A 10,793-nucleotide genomic window follows, 5' to 3' on the forward strand; every position below is an offset into this window, starting at 1 on the left:
CAAAGGTGTAGGGAGGCAAAAACTAGGTGTACTAGAGAATGGAAAAGGTACAGAAGACAGAGAACTCAGGAAAATAAAGAAATCAGCCGAAGAGCCAGAAACGAATATGCACAGATAAGAAGGGAGGCTCAGAGACAATATGAAAATGACATAGCATCAAAAGTAAAGACTGACCCGAAGCTGTTGTACAGCCACATCAGGAGGAAAACAACAGTCAAGGACCAGGTAATCAGACTGAGGAAGGGTGATGGGGAATTCACAAGAAACGACCGAGAGGTATGTCAGGAGCTCAACACAAGATTTAAAGAGGTATTTACAGTGGAAACCAGTAGGACTCCAAGAAATCAGAACAGTGGGGCACACCAGCAAGTGCTGGATGAGGTACATATAACCAAGGAGGAGGTGAAGAAGCTGCTATGCGAACTTGACACCTCAAAGGCGGTGGGACCAGACAACATCTCTCCATGGGTCCTTAAAGAGGGAGCAGAAATATTGTGTGAGCCATTAACAAAGATCTTCAACACATCATTTGAAACTGGGCAACTCCCTGAGGTATGGAAAATGGCAAATGTAGTCCCAATTTTTAAAAAGGGAGACAGACATGAGGCACTAAACTACAGACCTGTATCACTAACGTGTATAGTATGCAAGGTCATGGAGAAGATCATCAGGAGGAGAGTGGTGGGGCACCTGGAAAGAAACAAGTGTATAATTGACAACCAGCACGGTTTCAGGGAAGGAAAATCCTGTGTCACAAACCTACTAGAGTTTTATGACAAGGTGACAGAAGTAAGACAAGAGAGAGAGGGGTGGATCGACTGCGTATTTTTGGACTGCAAGAAGGCTTTCGACACAGTTCCTCACAAGAGGTTACTGCAAAAGCTAGAGGACCAGGCACACATAACAGGAAAGGCACTGCAATGGATCAGAGAATATCTGACAGGGAGGCAACAACGAGTCATGGTACGCGACGAGGTGTCAGAGTGGGCGCCTGTGACAAGCGGGGTTCCACAGGGGTCAGTCCTAGGACCTGTGCTGTTCTTGGTATACGTGAACGACATAACGGAAGGGATAGACTCAGAAGTGTCCTTGTTTGCAGACGATGTGAAGTTAATGAGAAGAATCGAATCGGACGAGGATCAGGCAGGACTACAAAGAGATCTGGACAGGCTACAAGCCTGGTCCAGCAACTGGCTCCTTGAATTTAACCCTGCCAAATGCAAAGTCATGAAGATTGGGGAAGGGCAAAGAAGACCGCAGACACAATATAGTTTAGATGGCCAAAGACTGCAAACCTCACTCAAGGAAAAAGATCTGGGGGTGAGTATAACACCGAGCATATCTCCTGAGGCGCACATCAATCAGATAACTGCTGCAGCATACGGGCGCCTGGCAAACCTACGGATAGCGTTCCGATACCTCAGTAAGGATTCGTTTAAGACTCTGTACACCATCTACGTCAGGCCCATACTGGAGTATGCAGCACCAGTTTGGAATCCACACCTAGTCAAGCACGTCAAGAAATTAGAGAAAGTGCAAAGGTTTGCAACAAGACTAGTCCCAGAGTATTACAAAAAAAGTAATTTTTAAAAGACGATGGTATTAAGATTTACTCCTTTTGTAATAAAGAGTTCGGGATACATAAATACACACATTAATATAAATTAATCTTTAATATATAAAAATCAACTATCTTTGGTCTAGAGGTATTTGAACTATGATATTTGTACATGTTACTATAATAAATTATAATTAGCATCTAACTAAAATAATTAATAACCCTACACAGGGTACCACTTTGACACTACTGTCACTATATATATATATCTCTATACTAAAATAATAAATTATAAATAACATTTTTATAATAATAAATTACAATCAACTGCCTCTCACGACACGAAGTCAGTCACACGACACTGTTCAGTGTACACTACAACCAGGCCATCTTCAGTGTCCCACGACACCCTTTTCATCTCAGTGTTCCACTACGGTCCTGTGCATATCTCAGTGTTCCACTCCATCGTACGTCCCTCAGTGTCACACTACGGTCCTGGCCCAGTTCAGTGTAACACTCCAACCTTTTCTTCATGTAATGTCCCACTAAACAGCATCTGACGACTCCGGCCCACAGTTGATCAACGTAGACGGTGAGTCCACAGACATCACCGGTAGTCCAGTAAATCCTCTCCAAAGGCGGTTGACACACCGCTAGCCGAACACCATGCTGCAAGCTCACTGAATGCGGTCGTCAAGTAACTGAGGCCAACAGACTCAGTGAGCTGCGGTGAGCGGTTCTTCTAACGCCAGTAGATAGGTACGATTCGGTGGTCAGGTACCTACTGCATAGACGTGTACCCTGAGGAGTTCAGGTACTTAATGTTGAAGCCAGTAGACGTGTACCCTTCGGTGGTCAGGTACCTACTGCTTAGGTGTGTACAGCGAGGCGCTCAGGTACATAATATTTCTAAAGCCAGTAGACGTGTACCCTTCGGTGGTCAGGTACCTACTGCTTAGGTGTGTACAGCGAGGCGCTCTGGTACATACTGTTACTAAAGCCAGTAGACGTGTACCCTTCGGTGGTCAGGTACCTACTGCTTAGGTGTGTACAGCGAGGCGCTCTGGTACATACTGTTACTAAAGCCAGTAGACGTGTACCCTTCGGTGGTCAGGTACCTACTGCTTAGGTGTGTACAGCGAGGCGCTCTGGTACATACTGTTACTAAAGCCAGTAGACGTGTACCCTTCGGTGGTCAGGTACCTACTGCTTAGGTGTGTACCGTGAGGCACTCAGGCTCTTACTGCTCTAAGGCCGGCTCAGCAGCCCCCACATTGGGTTTGATGACGCACCCAGTGGTACTGCCGGCCGGCAGGTTAACTATTTAACCGCTAGTTTGGCAGGGGCCGCAACACCCCCACCACAAAAGGACCGACACACAAAGATCAATGTAATATGTATCCCGAACCGTCATCCCGGATATGATCGTCCAGAAATCATTCTAGATAATCATTATCCTCCCGGACAGGCCACTCATATATTACAAAAAAAGTAATTTTTAAAAGACGATGGTATTAAGATTTACTCCTTTTGTAATAAAGAGTTCGGGATACATAAATACACACATTAATATAAATTAATCTTTAATATATAAAAATCAACTATCTTTGGTCTAGAGGTATTTGAACTATGATATTTGTACATGTTACTATAATAAATTATAATTAGCATCTAACTAAAATAATTAATAACCCTACACAGGGTACCACTTTGACACTACTGTCACTATATATATATATATCTCTATACTAAAATAATAAATTATAAATAACATTTTTATAATAATAAATTACAATCAACTGCCTCTCACGACACGAAGTCAGTCACACGACACTGTTCAGTGTACACTACAACCAGGCCATCTTCAGTGTCCCACGACACCCTTTTCATCTCAGTGTTCCACTACGGTCCTGTGCATATCTCAGTGTTCCACTCCATCGTACGTCCCTCAGTGTCACACTACGGTCCTGGCCCAGTTCAGTGTAACACTCCAACCTTTTCTTCATGTAATGTCCCACTAAACAGCATCTGACGACTCCGGCCCACAGTTGATCAACGTAGACGGTGAGTCCACAGACATCACCGGTAGTCCAGTAAATCCTCTCCAAAGGCGGTTGACACACCGCTAGCCGAACACCATGCTGCAAGCTCACTGAATGCGGTCGTCAAGTAACTGAGGCCAACAGACTCAGTGAGCTGCGGTGAGCGGTTCTTCTAACGCCAGTAGATAGGTACGATTCGGTGGTCAGGTACCTACTGCATAGACGTGTACCCTGAGGAGTTCAGGTACTTAATGTTGAAGCCAGTAGACGTGTACCCTTCGGTGGTCAGGTACCTACTGCTTAGGTGTGTACAGCGAGGCGCTCAGGTACATAATATTTCTAAAGCCAGTAGACGTGTACCCTTCGGTGGTCAGGTACCTACTGCTTAGGTGTGTACAGCGAGGCGCTCTGGTACATACTGTTACTAAAGCCAGTAGACGTGTACCCTTCGGTGGTCAGGTACCTACTGCTTAGGTGTGTACAGCGAGGCGCTCTGGTACATACTGTTACTAAAGCCAGTAGACGTGTACCCTTCGGTGGTCAGGTACCTACTGCTTAGGTGTGTACAGCGAGGCGCTCTGGTACATACTGTTACTAAAGCCAGTAGACGTGTACCCTTCGGTGGTCAGGTACCTACTGCTTAGGTGTGTACCGTGAGGCACTCAGGCTCTTACTGCTCTAAGGCCGGCTCAGCAGCCCCCACATTGGGTTTGATGACGCACCCAGTGGTACTGCCGGCCGGCAGGTTAACTATTTAACCGCTAGTTTGGCAGGGGCCGCAACACAGAGCTACGGGGATTGTCCTATGAAGAAAGGTTGAGGGAAATCGGCCTGACGACACTGGAGGCCAGGAGGGTCAGGGGAGACATGATAACGACATATAAAATACTGCGCGGAATAGACGAGGTGGACAAAGACGGGATGTTCCAGAGATGGGACACAGACACAAGAGGAGAGTAAGACACATGTGCAACATCTGGGTATCTTTATTGTAGACGTTTCGCCATCCAGTGGCTTTATCAATACAAATTCCAGGACATAACTTGAAGACAGTAGAACTATGACAGTAGAACTATGTCCTGGAATTTGTATTGATAAAGCCACTGGATGGCGAAACGTCTACAATAAAGATACCCAGATGTTGCACATGTGTCTTACTCTCATCTTGTCGGTATTATATACCATTCGTACACAACAGACACAAGAGGTCACAATTGGAAGTTGAAAACTCAGATGAATCAAAGGGATGTTAGGAAGTATTTCTTCAGTCATAGAGTAGTCAGGCCATGGAATAGCCTAGAAAGTGATGTGGTGGAGGCAGGAACCATACATAGTTTTAAGGCGAGGTATGATAGAGCTCATGGGGCAGGGAGAGAGAGGACCTAGTAGCAATCAGCGAAGAGGCGGGGCCAGGAGCTGTGACTCGACCCCTGCAACCACAAATAGGTGAGTACAAATAGGTGAGTACACACACACACACACACACACACACACACACACACACACACACACATGTACACACAACAGGCCTAGTGTCTAATCGACATGTGCCTAGGACCAGATGGTAACTAACTAACACACAGGGGAAGGAAATAAAAATCTTGAAGAGACTGAGCTCAGTAAGATAAGCCGGTTAGAAGATAGTGAGTTCTGCGAGATAACCGGCTTAAGATAGTGCCACTGTACACCACAACAAGATAGTGTCACTGTACACCACAACAAGATAGTGCCACTGTACACCACAACAAGATAGCGCCACTGTACACCACAACAAGATAGCGCCACTGTACACCACAACAAGATAGTGCCACTGTACACCACAACAAGATAGTGACACTGTACACCACAACAAGATAGTGACACTGTACACCACAACAAGATAGTGCCACTGTACACCACAACAAGATAGTGCCACTGTACACCACAACAAGATAGTGACACTGTACACCATAACAAGATAGTGACACTGTACACCACAACAAGATAGTGACACTGTACACCACCACAAGATAGTGCCACTGTACACCACAACAAGATAGTGCCACTGTACACCACAACAAGATAGTGCCACTGTACACCACAACAAGATAGTGCCACTGTACACCACAACAAGGGTAGAGACGCTATGGCTGGCAGTGTTAATGTAACAGTTGCGTGAGAGGATACGCAACTACACCGCGTGAGAACGAAGAAACCTACACACTGTAACCATGGCTACGTTACGTTTATCACGAGGATAAACTGGATTAGGTACAAAGAGATGAGGATAATTGTTAAATTAGGCGTGACTGATGTTACGACTGCTCGTGATAAACTTGATAAGAGTACATAAGAACATAAGAATGTAGGAACACTGCAGAAGGCCTACTGGCCCATACGAGGCAGGTCCTTATCAAAACGACATCTACCTAAAGCTACTCAAGAAATAACTCCCGTACCCCTTAACACCAATCAAACCCAGCCCCTCCCACTCATATATTTGTCCAGTCTCTTCTTAAAGCTACCCAAGGTCCTAGCCTCTATCACCCCACTGGGAAGACTGTTCCACGCATCTACAACTCTGTTAGAAAACCAGTACTTACCTATGTCCTTTCTAAATCTAAATTTATCTAACTTAAATTCATTATTCCTGGTTCTTACCTGGTTCGACACCCTCAGTACTTTATTAATGTCTCCCTTGTTTATGCCCGTCATCCACTTATACACTTCAGTGATATCTCCCCTCATTCTACGCCTCTCCAGAGAGTGGAGATTTAAGGCTTTAAGTAACGTGAGTAAAGTATGTGATTATGCGACGGTATGTTCACTCGCAGCAAGAATAATATTGCCCGACACTGTCTTGATAGTACAATGTTCACTCATAGGATGAGTGACACTGTCTTGATATTACAATGTTCACTCACAGGATGAATGACACTGTCTTTATAGTATAATGTTCACTCACAGGATGAATGACACTGTCTTGATAGTATAATGTTCACTCACAGGATGAGTGACACTGTCTTGATATTACAATGTTCACTCACAGGATGAGTGACACTGTCTTGATAGTACAATGTTCACTCACGGGATGAGTGACACTGTCTTGATATTACAATGTTCACTCACAGGATGAGTGACACTGCCTTGACAGTACAATGTTCACTCACAGGATGAGTGACACTGTCTTGATATTACAATGTTCACTCACAGGATGAGTGACACTGTCTTGATAGTACAATGTTCACTCACAGGATGAGTGACACTGTCTTGACAGTACAATGTTCACTCACAGGATGAGTGACACTGTCTTGATATTACAATGTTCACTCACAGGATGAGTGACACTGTCTTGACAGTACAATGTTCACTCACAGGATGAGTGACACTGTCTTGATATTACAATGATCACTCACAGGATGATATTACAATGTTCACTCACAGGATGAGTGACACTGTCTTGACAGTACAATGTTCACTCACAGGATGAGTGACACTGTCTTGATAGTACAATGTTCACTCACAGGATGAGTGACACTCTTGATAGTACAATGTTCACTCACAGGATGAGTGACACTGTCTTGACAGTACAATGTTCACTCACAGGATGAGTGACACTGTCTTGATAGTACAATGTTCACTCACAGGATGAGTGACACTCTTGATAGTACAATGTTCACTCACAGGATGAGTGACACTCTTGATAGTACAATGTTCACTCACAGGATGAGTGACACTGTCTTGACAGTACAATGTTCACTCACAGGATGAGTGACACTGTCTTGATAGTACAATGTTCACTCACAGGATGAGTGACACTCTTGATAGTACAATGTTCACTCACAGGATGAGTGACACTGTCTTGACAGTACAATGTTCGCTCACAGGATGAGTGACACTGTCTTGATATTACAATGTTCACTCACAGGATGAGTGACACTGTCTTGATAGTACAATGTTCACTCACAGGATGAGTGACACTCTTGATAGTACAATGTTCACTCACAGGATGAGTGACACTCTTGATAGTACAATGTTCACTCACAGGATGAGTGACACTGTCTTGATATTACAATGTTCACTCACAGGATGAGTGACACTGTCTTGATAGTACAATGTTCACTCACAGGATGAGTGACACTGTCTTGACAGTACAATGTTCACTCACAGGATGAGTGACACTGTCTTGATATTACAATGATCACTCACAGGATGAGTGACACTGTCTTGACAGTACAATGTTCACTCACAGGATGAGTGACACTGTCTTGACAGTACAATGTTCACTCACAGGATGAGTGACACTGTCTTGATAGTACAATGTTCACTCACAGGATGAGTGACACTCTTGATAGTACAATGTTCACTCACAGGATGAGTGACACTGTCTTGATAGTACAATGTTCACTCACAGGATGAGTGACACTCTTGATAGTACAATGTTCACTCACAGGATGAGTGACACTCTTGATAGTACAATGTTCACTCACAGGATGAGTGACACTGTCTTGATATTACAATGTTCACTCACAGGATGAGTGACACTGTCTTGATAGTACAATGTTCACTCACAGGATGAGTGACACTGTCTTGATAGTACAATGTTCACTCACAGAATGAGTGACACCGAGTAGAGAGATAAACTGATCTTAAGGCAACATGTGAATACCTTCGCTTTAACTTTAACATGCCGCGCAGATAAGTTGCATATATCTCCCACAATTTCACAATTTCCATGTGATAAAATATTTTTGTGTTAGCTACAACAGTAGCTATGTTAGCAACAGCAGTAGCTGTGGTAGCAACAGCAGTAGCTGTGGTAGCAACAGCAGTAGCTGTGGTAGCAACAGCAGTAGCTGTGGTAGCAACAGTAGTAGTGGTAGCAACAGCAGTAGTGGTAGCAACAGCAGTAGCTGTGGTAGAAACAGCAGTAGCTGTGGTAGCAACAGCAGTAGCTGTGGTAGCATCAGTAGTAGTGGTAGCAACAGCAGTAGCTGTGGTAGCAACAGTAGTAGTGGTAGCAACAGTAGTAGTGGTAGCAACAGCAGTAGCTGTGGTAGGAACAATAGTAATAGTGGTAGCAACAGCAGTAGCTATGTTAGCAACAGCAGTAGCTATGTTAGCAACAGCAGTAGCTACGTTAGCAACAGCAGTAGCTGTGGTAGCAACAGCAGAAGCTGTGGTAGCAACAGCAGAAGCTGTGGTAGCAACAGCAGAAGCTGTGGTAGCAACAGCAGTAGCTATGTTAGCAACAGCAGTAGCTATGTTAGCAACAGCAGTAGCTGTGGTAGCAACAGCAGTAGCTATGTTAGAAGCAGCAGTAGCTGTGGTAGCAACAGCAGTAGCTATGTTAGCAACAGCAGTAGCTATGTTAGCAACAGCAGTAGCTATGTTAGCAACAGCAGTAGCTGTGGCAGCAACAGCAGTAGCTATGTTAGCAACAGCAGTAGCTATGTTAGCTACAGCAGCACAGACTCCCAGCAGGTGTGAAGGACAGCCACAGTAAACAGTGTAGTCCGCTGACGACTCCCAGACAGTAGTCACAGGTCGTGTGTGACACGCTAATAGCAGTCATAAACATGTTTGTTGCATTAATGAGAGTCCTGGACTATATTGGACACCTTAGAAGGAATTACAGAACTTGATGACACGTTTAACAGGTTCTCCTTTAAGTCACTCCCAAGCCACCACCACCAAAGCTTCTCACATTCACTCATTGAGATCCCTTCGCCAGGGAGAAATAGAGACGCAAGTGCAACATAATGAGATTCTTTATCGACAATGTTTCGCCCTTCACAGTGGGCATCACCAAGTTTCTCTTCTGTTGTCAATAAAGAATCGCATTATGCTGTATTTATGGTTCTTTTTCTAAGTGTCGATGCCGTATACCATTTCTTTCCATCGCGTTGCGTTGTTTGTTCACCCTCAGCGTTGGCAGAAAATGCAGATTTAGATTGACTTGAGTAGGGTATCCCTGTTTCTCATTAGCTATCGCCAGGGGGCCAGGAGCTGTGATTCGATCCCCTGCGACCACATACAGGTGAATATGGTACGCGAATGTTCCGTTCAGGTAAGACATAACCCCCTCCCGCATACACACTAACACACGTCTCTGGAATTACCTGGAATAGTGTTGGTGTAGACGGTGGAGGAGGTTTAGCAAGGCACTCAGGATAGACGGCTGTGTAGGAGAGAGGGAGACTATGTAATAGACAGAGAGAGAGAGAGAGAGAGACGAACGTACTACACCCTCGGCCGTCGTGACAACACTGGCTGGAGGCATGACGTTGATCCTCTCCACTACTACTCTCCTGTTTTAACTCCGGACCCTTGAAATTATCTAACAGGGGATACAGTGCACTGTGTCCCCTGTTAGATATTCCGCTGGGTTGTTGTACTTGTAACAGCGACAAGCAACTTGTCCTCCCAGGTAAATGTTTGTCGTGTTTACTGTTGTACTGTTGCCGCCTGTTGAGCGTTGGCAGCTCCGAGGTCGTAATAATTGACGGCCTCAATGATAGCAACGGGGAAGGCTGTTGATTACTAGACGTATTTTCCACAACATATTTCACGCTATGTATACGACGTTTCGCTCTACGTAGAGGTTTATCAAGTCAAGGACTTGGTAACGTGAGACAATGTCACAAGAAAAGCTCCTTTGCAGCTGTCTCCTCAGCAGAGCTTTTGTGCTCACATACACTGGGAGGGGTCGATCCCCGGACGGTGGAAACGTTGAACACATTTCCTTTCATTTACTGCCCCTGTTCACCTAGCAGTAAGTAGTGTCCTGGGTGTTAAACGTCTATTGTGTGTTGCATCCTGGGGGAAAAGGGGGAAAGATTAAAGGACCACAGTGGATATAAACCAATTTGATGTCATGAATTTGTTGGGATGTCCTGGGTCACTAACCCACAGGGGTAATAAGCCCAACTAACTCTTCATTTTCTTTTTTCTTGTTCTTACTTCCCAGCCATTCATAAGCGCGTTGGTGCTCACTAAGACACCCGGAGTACCCTTCAGTGCATCTAACACACTGAAGGTCATGTCTGATACATGATACTGACGTTATGGTGACATGTGCTGCTTTCTTTTAGTATTACCACATATTCTGATCTAAATTTTGCATTTGATATCGCAAACAGAACCGTTATACTACATGAGCTAGCCATAATTAATATTGGTGGTAGTTTACTCTGCTGGATAATAAAATATCT

General features: G+C 44.6%; 1 protein-coding gene across 2 annotated transcripts in view; it reads right to left on the reverse strand.

The window, feature by feature from the left end:
• The window catches only part of LOC138853027 (estradiol 17-beta-dehydrogenase 2-like), a 119,751-nt gene extending 109,882 nt beyond the window's left edge, over nucleotides 1-9,869 (reverse strand). Inside the window, exon 1 of one of the 2 annotated variants that reach the window (XM_070087279.1) lies at nucleotides 9,702-9,869. The gene's annotated coding sequence lies outside the window, so the exon portion shown is untranslated. The remainder of the gene's footprint in view (nucleotides 1-9,701) is intronic. The other variant, XM_070087274.1, reaches the window with a different exon arrangement.
• Between the last annotated feature and the right edge of the window lie 924 nt (nucleotides 9,870-10,793).

This window comes from Cherax quadricarinatus, chromosome 2 (assembly GCF_038502225.1).
Source record: "Cherax quadricarinatus isolate ZL_2023a chromosome 2, ASM3850222v1, whole genome shotgun sequence".
NCBI lineage: Eukaryota > Metazoa > Arthropoda > Malacostraca > Decapoda > Parastacidae > Cherax > Cherax quadricarinatus.